Genomic DNA, 13719 nt, shown 5'->3' with positions numbered 1-13719 from the left:
TTCCTTCATCTCTCCTCTTCTACCATATCTCCTCTTCTTCCATCTCTCCTCTTCCTCCACCTCTCCTTCCATTTCTCCTTTTCCTCCACCTCTCCCTCCATCTATCCTCTTCCTCCATCTCTCCTCTTCCTCCACCTCTCCTCTTCCTCCATCTCCCTCTTCCTCCATCTCTCCTCTTCCTCCACCTCTCCCTCCATCTCTCCTCTTCCGCAATCTCTCCTCTTCTACCATATCTCCTCTTCTTCAATCTCTCCTCTTCCTTTATCTCTCCTCTTCCTCCACCTTTCCTCTTCCTCCACCTCTCCTCTTCCTCCATCTCTCCTCTTCTTCCATCAATCATCTTCTTCCATCTCTCCTCTTCCTCCATATTTCCTCTTCCTCCACCTCTCCTTTTCCTCCATCTCTCCTCTTCTTCCATCAATCATCTTCTTCCATCTCTCCTCTTCCTCCATATTTCCTCTCCCTCCATTTCTCCTCTTCCTCCATTTCTCCTCTTCCTCCATCTCTCCTCTTCCTCCATCTCTCCTCTTCCTCCATCTCTCCTCTTCCTCTATCCCTCCTCTTCTTCCACCTCTCCTCTTCCTCCACCTCTCCTCTTCCTCCTTCTCCCCTCTTCCTCCATCTCTCCTCTACCTTCATCTCTCCCTCTATCTCTCCTTTTCCTCCACCTCTCCCTCCATTTCTCCTCTTCCTCCATTTCTCCTCTTCCTCCATCTCTCCTCTTCCTCCACCTTTCCTCTTCGTCCACCTCTCCTCTTCCTCCAACTCTCCTCTTCTTCCATCAATCATCTTCCTCCATCTCGCCTCTTCTTCCATCTCTCCTTTTCCTCCATATTTCCTCTTCCTCCATCTCTCCTCTTCCTTCATCTTTCCCTCCATCTCTCATTTTCCTCCACCTCTCCCTCCATCTATCCTCTTCCTCCATCTCTCCTCTTCCTCCATCTCTCCTCTTCCTCCATCTCTCCTCTTCCTCCACCTCTCCTCTTCCTCCACCTTTCCTCTTCCTGCACCTCACCTCTTCATCAACCTCTCCTCTTCCTCCTTCTCTCCTCTTCCTCCTTCTCTCCTCTTCCTCCATCTCTCCTCTTCCTTCATCTCTCCCTCCATCTCTCCCTCCATTTCTTCTCTTCCTCCACCTATCCTCTTCCTCCATCTCTTCTCTTCCTCCACCTATCCTCTTCCTCCATCTCTTCTCTTCCTCCAGCTATCCTCTTCCTCCAGCTATCCTCTTCCTTCATCTCTCCTCTTCCTCCATCTCTCCTCTTCCTTCATCTCTCCTCTTCCTCCAACTCTCCTCTTCCTTCATCTCTCCTCTTCCTCCACCTCTCCTCTTCCTCCACCTCTCCTCTTCCTCCATCTCTCCTCTTCCTCCATCTCTCCTCTTCCTTCATCTCTTCTCTTCCTCCATCTCTCCCTCCATCTCTCCTCTTCCTCCTTCTCTCCTCTTCCTCCTTCTCTCCTCTTCCTCCATCTCTCCTCTTCCTTCATCTCTCCCTCCATCTCTCCTTTTCCTCCACCTCTCCCTCCATTTCTCCTCTTCCTCCATCTCTCCTCTTCCTCCACCTCTCCTCTTCCTCCAACTCTCCTCTTCTTCCATCAATCATCTTCCTCCATCTCGCCTCTTCTTCCACCTCTCCTCTTCCTCCATATTTCCTCTTCCTCCATCTCTCCTCTTCCTTCATCTCTCCCTCCATCTCTCCTTTTCCTCTATCTTTCCTTTATCTCTCCTTTTCCTCCATCTCTCCATTTCCTCCATCTCTCCTCTTCCTCTATCCCTCCTCTCCTCCACCTCTCCTCTTCTTCCACCTCTCCTCTTCCTCCATGTCTTTTCTTCTTCCATCAATCCTCCTCCATCTCTCCTCTTCCTCCACCTCTCCTTCCATTTCTCCTTTTCCTCCACCTCTCCCTCCATCTATCCTCTTCCTCCATCTATCCTCTTCCTCTTCCTCTATCTATCCTCTTCCTCCATCTCTCCTCTTCCTCCACCTCTCCCTCCATCTCTCCTCTTCTACCATCTCTCCTCTTCCTTCATCTCTCCTCTTCCTCCATCTCTCCTCTTCTTCCACCTCTCCTCTCCCTCCATCTATCCTCTCCCTCCATCTATCCTCTTCCTCCTTCTCTCCTCTTCCTCCATCTCTCCTCTTCCTCCATCTCTCCTCTTCCTCCATCTCTCCTCTACCTTCATCTCTCCCTCGATCTCTCCTTTTCCTTCACCTCTCCCTCCATTTCTCCTCTTCCTCCATTTCCCCTCTTCCTCGATCTCTCCTCTTCCTCCACCTTTCCTCTTCGTCCACCTCTCCTCTTCCTCCAACTCTCCTCTTCTTCCATCAATCATCTTCCTCCATCTCGACTCTTCTTCCATCTCTCCTTTTCCTCCATATTTCCTCTTCCTTCATCTCTCCTTTTCCTCCAGCTCTCCCTCCATCTATCCTCTTCCTCCATCTCTCTTCTTCCTCCACCTCTCCTCTTCCTCCACCTCTCCCTCCATCTCTCCTCTTCTTCCATCTCTCCTCTTCTTCCATCTCTTCTCTTCCTCGATCTCTCCTCTTCCTCCACCTTTCCTCTTCGTCCACCTCTCCTCTTCCTCCAACTCTCCTCTTCTTCCATCAATCATCTTCCTCCATCTCGACTCTTCTTCCATCTCTCCTTTTCCTCCATATTTCCTCTTCCTTCATCTCTCCTTTTCCTCCAGCTCTCCCTCCATCTATCCTCTTCCTCCATCTCTCTTCTTCCTCCACCTCTCCTCTTCCTCCACCTCTCCCTCCATCTCTCCTCTTCTTCCATCTCTCCTCTTCTTCCATCTCTTCTCTTCCTCCACCTATCCTCTTCCTTCATCTCTCCTCTTCCTCCATCTCTCCTCTTCCTCCATCTCTCCTCTTCCTCCATCTCTCCTCTTCCTCCACCTCTCCTCTTCCTCCACCTCTCCTCTTCCTCCACCTCTCCTCTTCCTCCATCTCTCCTCTTCCTTCATCTCTCCTCTTCCTCCACCTCTCCTCTTCCTCCATCTCTCCTCTTCCTCCACCTCTCCCTCCATCTCTCCTCTTCTTCCATCTCTCCTCTTCCTCCATCTCTTCTCTTCCTCCACCTATCCTCTTCCTTCATCTCTCCTCTTCCTCCATCTCTCCTCTTCCTCCACCTCTCCTCTTCCTCCACCTCTCCTCTTCCTCCACCTCTCCTCTTCCTCCACCTCTCCTCTTCCTTCATCTCTCCTCTTCCTCCACCTCTCCTCTTCCTCCATCTCTCCTCTTCCTCCACCTCTCCCTCCATCTCTCCTCTTCATTCATCTCTCCCTCCATCTCTCCTTTTCCTCCACCTCTCCCTCCATTTCTCCTCTTCCTCCATCTCTCCTCTTCCTCCATCTCTCCTCTTCCTCCACCTTTCCTCTTCCTCCACCTCTCCTCTTCCTCCAACTCTCCTCTTCTTCCATCAATCATCTTCCTCCATCTCGCCTCTTCTTCCATCTCTCCTCTCCCTCCATATTTCCTCTTCTTCCATCTCTCCTTTTCCTTCATCTCTCCCTCCATCTCTCCTTTTCCTCCATCTCTCCTCTTCCTTCATCTCTCCTCTTCCTCCATCTCTCCTCTTCCTCTATCCCTCCTCTTCCTCCACCTCTCCTCTTCTTCCACCTCTCCTCTTCCTCCATGTCTTTTCTTCTTCCATCAATCCTCCTCCATCTCTCCTCTTCCTCCACCTCTCCTTCCATTTCTCCTTTTCCTCCACCTCTCCCTCCATCTATCCTCTTCCTCCATCTCTCCTCTTCCTCCACCTCTCCCTCCATCTCTCCTCTTCCGCAATCTCTCCTCTTCCGCAATCTCTCCTCTTCTACCATATCTCCTCTTCTTCCATCTCTCCTCTTCCTTCATCTCTCCCCTTCCTCCACCTTTCCTCTTCCTCCACCTCTCCTCTTCCGCCATCTCTCCTCTTCTTCCATCAATAATCTTCCTCCATCTCGCCTCTTCTTCCATCTCTCCTCTTCCTCCATCTCTCCCTCCATCTCTCCTTTTCCTCCACCTCTCCCTCCATCTATCCTCTTCCTCCATCTCTCCTCTTCCTCCATCTCTCCTCTTCCTTCATCTCTCCTCTTCCTCCACCTCTCCTCTTCCTCCACCTCACCTCTTCCTCCACCTCTCCTCTTCCTCCACCTCTCCTCTTCCTCCACCTCTCCTCTTCCTCCATCTCTCCTCTTCCTCCATCTCTCTTCCTCCACCTCTCCCTCCATCTCTCCTCTTCTTCCATCTCTTGTCTTCCTCCACCTATCCTCTTCCTCCACCTATCCTCTTCCTCCACCTATCCTCTTCCTTCATCTCTCCTCTTCCTCCACCTCTCCTCTTCCTCCACCCCTCCTCTTCCTCCATCTCTCCTCTTCCTCCATTTCTCCTCTTCCTCCATCTCTCCTCTTCCTCCACCTCTCCTCTTCCTCCACCTCTCCTCTTCCTCCATCTCTCCTCTTCCTCCACCTCTCCCTCCATCTCTCCTCTTCTACCATATCGCCTCTTCTTCCATCTCTCCTCTTCCTCCATATTTCCTCTTCCTCCATCCCTCCTCTTCTACCATAATTCCTCTTCTTCCATCACTCCTCTTCCTTCATCTTTCCTTTTCCTTCATCTCTGCTCTTCCTCCACCTCGCCTCTTCCTCCATCTCGCCTCTTCTTCCATCTCTCCTCTTCCTCCATATTTCCTCTTGCTCCATCTGTCCTCCTCCTCCATATCTACTCTTCCTCCACCTTCCCTCTTCTTCCATTTCTCCAGCTTCAACTCCCACAACTAACTCTCCTCTCTACTAACTCACCCTACACATCACCTGCTCACAGACCAGCAGACAACTAGACAGATTGATTAATTCTCCTGACATTAACCCCTTTTTGCCTGCAGCTGCCAATACACAGAAAATGACATAAGACATACATTTAACAGACATTTGCAAGTTCTGGAGGGGACCCGAAACTCTGGGCCACTACAAACGCCGGTACATCGGTGACCCTTAGGGCTGATTCACATGGACGTGATTTTGGCACGTAGTAGAGCTGTGATGCACGGCCGCATGCCACACGGTGAATGGAGTCCATGAAAGTAAATAGACTTTACTGCTTATTTATTGCTAGTTTGTATATTTCAACCAGCTGAACTGATGACCGGTTGGAGCCCTGAGACGCATTGCCCCATGCTGGCCAGGCCCGTTCCACTCTTTATCATCTACCATATTTTTCTATATCCAGAGTGTTGCGCCAAATATCCAGTTCTGCTAGCAATGGCCTCTTTAGCCAATTCTCTCTCACGAATCCCATCTTGATGTAACATTTGGCATCTTCCTGAGTCTGGAGTCACACGGACAAGAAGGATATAGAGTTTGTCTTCAGTGTGTTTATTCACATGCAGCGGTACTGCCAGATTGATGAATCACTACATGTCCGATTTTTGAGCAATTCCTCACAAGGAATCGCTTATTTCCTGTCAGATCTTTAAACAAAGCCTCGCGTGTCATGTGATTGGCATGTGGGTGCGCTGCGATATTTACCAGTGCAACTATTGGAAGCACTGGTGATTTTTTTCACACAGGTGAACAATGCAAGTTCATAGATTCAGTGCGTTTTTTTAAGCAAAACCACATCAAGCTGCCATCCAGAATCTCAGACCGATATTATACTCACCCGTAGGGATCCACCCTGATGGAGAGACGTGCGTGGCGTGAGCATTGTGAGAGCACAACCGCGTGTCCAGGCGGCGTGCACCATAAACGGGGGGCTTCCCACCAAACAGTGGTCAGAGGTCAGGTGACAGCCGTCATCCCCAAAACCTAATCTCAGGGACTGAATTATTGCAGGTGGATATAAAGCGCAGTAATCAGTGCTGCCACTAGATGGCGGTGCATTTCCAGGCTAAAAAAAGGAATCCCGCCTGGTTGTGTTATTTACTGCATGGCTTCCCAACATCAGTTCTGCATGTTGCATGTGTGATACAAGCTCAAGGATAAAAGGGCGGCTTCAAACGCACGTATTTGCGTGTGCGATATGCAGAGAATTGAACCCTTTGATATCAATCGGTTCATTCTCAATTTCCACATTTTGTGCCTGTATTTCTCGCGCACCCAAAGGAATAGAACATCCTCGATGTTCATATAAATCTATGGGAAGAAGCTGCGCAAATGCACAGACAATAAGTAAAGGCATAACTAGAACACATTGCAAAACCGCATGGAAAAGAACACATTTGGACCTCATTAGGCTGAGGAGCCTTTTAAATCCCGGCGGGGGGTTCCCAGCGCATATGAACAGGCCCTGCAGGAGCAAAAACTCCAGTACAATGTGCCGATGTGCTAAAGTGCCTCATTCACTGTGCCAATGCGTTGCCCTGGGGCGTGCACATACGCCCATGTGAGGCCACCCTAGGGGACATAAGTGCTGTAGGTCTGGGGGCTGCCTGTGGCCCAGGTTAGGGGCACTTATAGTAAGGTTCTGGGAAGAGGAATACCGCTGTCAGCTGGTGGCATGATCACTCGTTTCTGCAGACGTACCAGGAGCGTTTATACTGAATTGCCCGCTGCACTGTGTAATGCACCTACCTGTAGCCGGACCAGGCCAGACGACGCTACGCCCGCCTTCATATCCCAGCCTTTCCATTAGTTTTTCATAAGATCAATAATGAACCTGGATCTGGACTTCTGCCTAATGGGGTATCAGAGGGGCTCACAGCCAAGATCAATGTAGGTCCTCTCAGGTGCTGTTGGACCGCACGCACGTCTCCCCACTACTCCCCTATGGAACCTGCCATATACACAATCTGCATCTGGAGATGTCCATGGATATTCTCTGCGCAGGAGATATCTCTGAGGGTGACTGACCTAAATTGGGCCTAAATGATTTTAAGCCTACCCCTCTGACAACTGATGTATGACTGCAGGTAACCCTGGTATCCCTCTTCTCTCTTTCGTCATGCCAGTGTCCCGGTTGCTGAGACATTGGGTGCTGTTTGCTGAGATGCTCACTCTGCTGTAACGCTCCCTATGGTCACCAGTTAATTTCCTTTCTCGCCCCATTAGTCTATTTTTGTAGTGAAGCCCATTGAGATCTTTCAGAAGATACTGTAATGGTGGTCAAGAAGCATGGAGGCAGCCTGTGCGGCTGTTATGGGACCCTTTTAGGAAGCGGTCCATTGGTTACACCCAATCACTTTATAATTAGGTGAGAGGACCTTGTGCATAAACAACTGAGTGTCCTGGTTGGCATGATCCAGATCGAATATAAGGGGCAAGGTTTAATCTTTGCTAAGCACCCAGCCACCCCTACTATGTATGCCAATGGTGACGGTTCATGCAATAGGATCCAAACAGCCGATCACCAGGGCATCAGCCTCTCTACGCAAAAGTATTAACACGGGCCAAATAATGGACGCTGACATTAGAAGTACCGGCAGGAAATAGGTTAAACATTTATAAAAAGCCATTCTCACCACTCAGAGGTCCCCCCAATCCATCACAGCTGCCCCAGGTCTGCTCCAGTCCCAGAAAAAGCTACAGCAGTCGGGTGCCACTTACTGCAAGCATCACTGCTCAGTTACCCCCTAAAGACCAGGGTGTTTCCATTCTAAAAGACCAGACGCTTTTTAGCAGTTTTATGCCTGTGGTGGTGATAAAGGCCCTATTTTTCTTTCTTTGTGCTTTGTTGTGACATATACGGCTCGTTTCCAGACCTTTTTTCACAGATTTTTTTGTTTTCTTAAGGGTAATGGGAAAGAAAACAACAAAGTTTTTAATTTATAGTTATTTATTTTTAAATTCTTACATTTTTGCTCTTATAAAGCCCAGGAACGGGTTGGCCATTTAGTTTCAAACGTTTTGACGTCTAATTAGTATAGTCTCGGATTGCGGGGCGGATATGGCGGTAGTTGTTGGCGCGGGCGGGGGCTCCTTCTTATAATATTCTGTAATTTTTTGACTTATTTTTGCAGCTTCTCTTTACCCCCCCCCCCCCCCCCCACCTCTGGGTCCTCTGAGCAGCGAGAATGGCTGTTTTTTTCTTGTACCCTATTCCCGTACATTTAATGTCGGCGTGCATTATTCTGCCTGTGCCAGTACTTTTCTGTGGATCGGTGGATGCCCTGGTGATCGGCTGGTAACCCCTGAGGATGTGGCCAGTGCCCGCACACTTCTGCACGGCGTCATATAAGGCCCGCGGGGACATTTACAAGGTCATTCTTTTATTTCACAGTTTTCTACTGTAGCTGGGGAATCCACCGAAGCAACATCCATAGGAGTCCCAGTTATAGGAGAAAGCATCTCCCTATCGTGCCATTAGTCACTGGCAGAGCTGGTCAGGGGTCTACTTAGCTCCGGCTGCTCTGCCATGCCAGGGGTCATCGGCGATCGTGTGATTGCTGAGTCCCATAAGGAAACCGCAGTGCCGCTTCCTGCATTCTCTACATAGCAGTTATTGAGCGCTATGGCGCTTGTAAGAGAAGGCAGAAGCAGTTAAAAATGGCTTCTGTCTTCTCCTTTGAGTCCTCGTCTGTGTCTGACAGCTCAGGACCTGACCATCTCCTGCTTCATTGTGAGAGCGGAACCTTTCACCCCACGCCATACTTTTACAACTGAAGCCCTGGACCAATTGCCATATATTTACGGTGCTTGGCCATTAATGGGTTAATCACTGGCTTCAGCGGTGATTCTGCAGCTTCTTCCCAAAGCGGTGGGGACCGGGGCTCCTGCGCTGGACCGCAGGGACTTGTAAGCAGGGAGTATAGTTTTTTATTTTAACCTATTCCCTGCCTGTACGGTTTTCCTTTAAGTCCAGTAGAAGGAAGTTGTGATAAGAGTGGCAGCGACTCTTCCCTTCCAGCCGGCTGCCTGGGAGCGCTGCTCTTGAGCTTCCTTCCAATAACACACTTTAATGCAGGCTTAGCCCCGCTGCCCTGGCACCCCTCCCCGAGGGATTATAAAGCCAGCGTCTTGCTACACCTCCTCAAGGTTTCCTTGTTCATGGCTCCATCTGTCCCCGGGGATAATAAAAGATTACATATCCCAATCTGTCCGCCTGTTCTGCACCAGTTTTAAACTTGCTGACAGGTTCAAAGATTAGTTTTAGGTCCTGCACACCTGTCCACTACCAGCGTCTTCACTGCCCTCTCTGCCACCACGGGTACAGCGTCCATCACGTCCGAGGCGCCGTACTACTATCATATTCTGCATACGGTTCTCCCGCCTGTGACATAATACACATATATATGTATCATCGATGTAGCGACTAGTCCAGCGCAGTCATTTCTGCTATACTGACCCGGATGAGGGGGGCACATTGCCCCATGTATATATATATATGTCTGTATCATTGAGATTCTAGAATAGAGCAGTCGGCTAAACATGCTGATAAAATCAAGTCATACAAAAAGGGAAATTGCTGTAAGAAATGGAAGTTCAATGCTAATTACCCTCCGAATCTCTCTGATACTGTAACGACCCGCACAGAATGCTTGTTTCTCAATGTGCTGCACACATCGGTCTGTATAGGCGCTTATATACAACATGCCGGGTTATAGTTGTCACAAACCATCCAGTGCTGCACTTGGTATCCCCGGTGGTCCCATAGAATCTGAACATGCTGGCAGCTCTCATGGCTGATCGCCGCTTCCCTCACATATTGGACCCCCACTCTCATCATCGTTTGGAGTCCCAGTGGTAAGACCCACTAATCAGGCATCTATTACCTATCCTTTGGAGAGGTGGTAGGTTGCAATTCTGGGACAACCCCCTTTAAAAGGGTTTTGCTGTTGAAATCCTCAGGATAGGTCATCGATTATTGATCGAGGGAGGTCCGCCACTCAGGATCCCCTCCCAATCAGCTGATCCTCCAGACCGCCGTCATTGCAGGGGGTCAGATGTCCACAGAACGTCGGTAGGGCTGAGCCACATGAAACGATAGTGTGTAGGGCTGAGTACTGAGGGCCGCTGGTGTGTAGGGCTAAAAACCAGGGGTAAAAGCGAGTCCTACTGAGTGGAGAACCACCTGAGGCGTCTGTGGTAGAGACGGTGCGCTGAGGTAAAACAACACAGGGGTGCGAACAGGAGACCGTGAAGATGAGAACTATTGCTACCAGCAACCACAGATTGGGCAGAGTATTAGCCCCTGTGTTACTGTAAACTGCCAAGCTAGTTGCCTCTGTAACCATTAGAGCGACCCTCCAGGCCTGGAGAAATAAAGATGGCCGAACCACTTCTCCAACTAGCTGATGCACACAACGCATTGGTGGTCTAAGACCCTACATGGACTGCTCCGGTACGCAGAATTGGGTAATCAAAGCAGGTGGAGGGTTTTAGAATAATGATGAAAACTAATCCACAGTGCGCATCGGGTGGTCAGAGAAGCGGCCATCTTTGTTTCTACAGGCCCGAAGGGTCGCTCTAAACCTGTTGCCCTCGGTAACCTTCATGCCTGTAGTCTTGTAATGAGTAAATGCCCATTCTAGATAGTGCCATCCTTGTATAGGGTATACCAGTTACACACTTCTGCCTAAAGCCATTGGTTCAAGTGAGCCGGGCTGAAACTAATGACACTGCGGGAGGTCCGCTGGGAGGTCCGTTGGGAGGTCCGCTGGGAGGTCCGCTGGGAGGTTAGCATCGTATGTCCAGAGAACACTAATGTGTCGGAGTGCTTCTTTAATCAAAAATATTTGTAAAGTGGCTTCATCTTCTAATTGAACTAATAATAAGCATTATGGCGGCAGTGTAAGCCCCCCCCCCCCCCGACCGATTGCAATCGCATATCACCCGCATGTGCGCACAAGTGGCCATAGACTTACATTGTGCCGCTCACCCAAAGTGGCAAGGCTCAAGTGACCCTTCTGACAAGTAGGGATTGCTCAAAGTGGAAACTCATTTAATAACTCAGTATATGAACTAAGATTTAAAGGGCTCTCCATTTTAGACAATCACAACTTGTTAGGAGGGTCCCTTACCAGTAAGCTGATCACAAAGCGTCCCCCTGCTTGGATCTCCAGCAATCAGCTGCAATCGGTGGGAAAACCTTGCACTAAATGTTCAGTTTCCCTGCAGCGCCTCCACAGGAAAAATGAAGCATTACACAATGTCTATTCATATCAATAGGTTGTCAGTATAATGTAGGACAGGACAGTTCCTCCAAGTGAGAGACACTCTTTAAGACTTCTCTCCGCTCTGGCCAAGAGATGATGATTCTGTACAGAAGACCCCCTCTATGAACTCTCTAATATAGTACCTGAAAATGGGCTTTCTACACTTTAGAAGGGGAGGCTGGCCAGTAAGAACTACCAGCACTGATTGGAGGAGAACTGCTCAGCATCATGGTCTCCTCCCAATGCGTTGCCCACAATGTCCTTTTTAGAAGGACTTCAAAAGTATTTTAAACAATGTTCCTACCCAAGTGTAAGTGAAGTACCCACCGCTGAATCACTTAATCTGATGGATGCCGCTGTTCATGGCATCCGCTATCTCATGCACCTTACATTAATAGTCAAGAATGAAATTATGAGCTTAGTGCTGCATAGTATACACATATAGGGGATATCAAAAGAGAAATACATGCATATGACATACAAGCTGGAACAATGCAGGCGTATAGAAAGAGAAGCGGGGTTGTTTTAATGTATCAGTGGCCCTCGTGATCTCCTCCCTGCCCTCCACCATCACGGTATAAGGCTCAGGATCATAACCACGAACATTGCATTTTTTCCAACTGCTCTTCCCTATTACGAGATACTGCCTATGAAGAAAGCAGAGTTACAGGTTGTGGCCGCAGCCGCAACTTACCCCTTCCTGCACTGTTCCTCAACAGGCGCCATGTTCCAGTATCTGCCCCCTCTCGGACAGTGGACTGGAGGGTATGTGTATAGACACGGCTGCACTCTTAAAGGGTAGCACACAGCTTACAAATTCCTCCCTTGTGCTGCATCAGGCATCCTCTTCCTGTGGACAGTGCCTGGTTTGTGGTCTATTTGCCCTGCCCAAGTTGCCATTCTAGTGTCTGATTTTACAATTCCTGACCAGCTATTCCAATCTCCTCTTCTGACCCCAGCCTCTTATATTGACCACACTTCTGTCTGCTGCCTGCCCCAATCTCTGGCCTGTTATACTGTATGGAACCTATTCTGTGTCCCGACCTTGGCTTGTTCCATGTTCTGAAGTTCTGCTGCCTGCCCCAACTCGAATTCATCTGACTACGCTTCTGTTCATACCCTCAAGTACCGCACCTTGGTCTATAGTAGCGTCTGTTGTCACATTATCAGACAACGTCCAGAGTAACAACCTTAGGATCCTGAAGTAAAGCCTACATCCCAATTGGTGGGGTCAAAGGGTGAAGACTTCGGTATCTTAGGGGTTGTCTCTTGATTTGGCCCAAGACCAAACAAGTCTTCCAAGGAAAACATCCCGACCTCTTTTGAACATGGCAGCACCATCTTGCAGAGAGCCATGGTCACCATCTTTCTTGGTGCTGCAATATATTCATTGCCCTAATTACTTTGATCCCTCTCCTCTACACCTGCCCCAGTCCAGCTATTCCCATAAACATACCCAAAAGTGTGTAGGGAAAAGAGGACTTTCCCACGTCTCACATTTCTTGGAGGACTTCTCCTGTTATATAGTGTTATTTTTATTCTTTTGGGATTATGCCTGCACTGTCCCTTTAAGGGTGGAAGGCGCACGCCGGAGCTAGAGCTGTTCCCCTTGCAACACTAACAAAAATGTATAAGAAGAACAGTTGGCCAACCCTGGGAGAGAGAAAACAGAAAGTTGACACTGGCAAGTTGCTGTGGGTACAGGATTAGGGGTTAAAGTTCAGACAAAATACCGAACCCTCCACAAGGGAGCAACGCTTGGGGGTATACGCTGAGCCTAAAGGAGCATTGCTAGCTTCGGCTTGCACCATCTATTGCATGGAGACTGTAGGCTGGTGAGACCACTTTGTGTGCAGGTGATCAGTATGTGGTCCTGACTCAGAATGTTACCGGCTCAGCTCCCCAACACGAGTTGACCAACATGTTACAACCCTCTGGCCTGCCTATCCCCAGCCTACCTCGGTACAAGTGTATGGAATAGGCCATATGCTGTCTGACTAATAATAGAGGTATATAAAGTATATATCCTTGTCATGAGCATCTTAGCCCCTTTTGGTGCAACCCATTATTTCATTTCCCTTTTGCAGCAGCTGCCTGGCACTGGTTACTAAACTTAAGTTGACTGTTGTTCACCAGTATCCTCAAGCCTCTGGTTATTGTATTAAACATGCAGAAATCATCGGCATCCATTCCAGTAATTCCATCATATATGGTTCGGAGAATAAAAAAGCTTTTGTTTTGCTGCCCAATTGGGATGCAGAAGAATGTAATTAATGGAAGGTTTTCAGTGATTTACATGGAAGGAGAAAAACCCCCATAAACAAACTGTTATTTTTCTATTTTGAAGAGTTTGTTCCTTAATTAAAAGTGGTTACCCAGAATCCCCTGCAGATCCCGGGCATCTGTCATCCTTTATTGCAGAACCTATTTGTCATGTTGCCGGATAGGTAATCCCTCCTAATTCAGTTACCAATCTGCTGGGGGAGCACAGAGCATAAGAGGATTGAGACATTTGCTAAATTAGATAAGTCAAACTAACGTGTAGGGACGGCGGGGTCCGGGGGGTCGAGGGCAGCACCGCCGTGTAATTCTGACCGGCAACAAGGCAAAAAAAGAAAACCAGATCTATTTTATTGGTTG

This window comes from Eleutherodactylus coqui, chromosome 10 (assembly GCF_035609145.1).
Source record: "Eleutherodactylus coqui strain aEleCoq1 chromosome 10, aEleCoq1.hap1, whole genome shotgun sequence".
Taxonomy (NCBI): Eukaryota; Metazoa; Chordata; class Amphibia; order Anura; family Eleutherodactylidae; genus Eleutherodactylus; species Eleutherodactylus coqui.
This window is presented reverse-complemented; position numbering follows the sequence as displayed.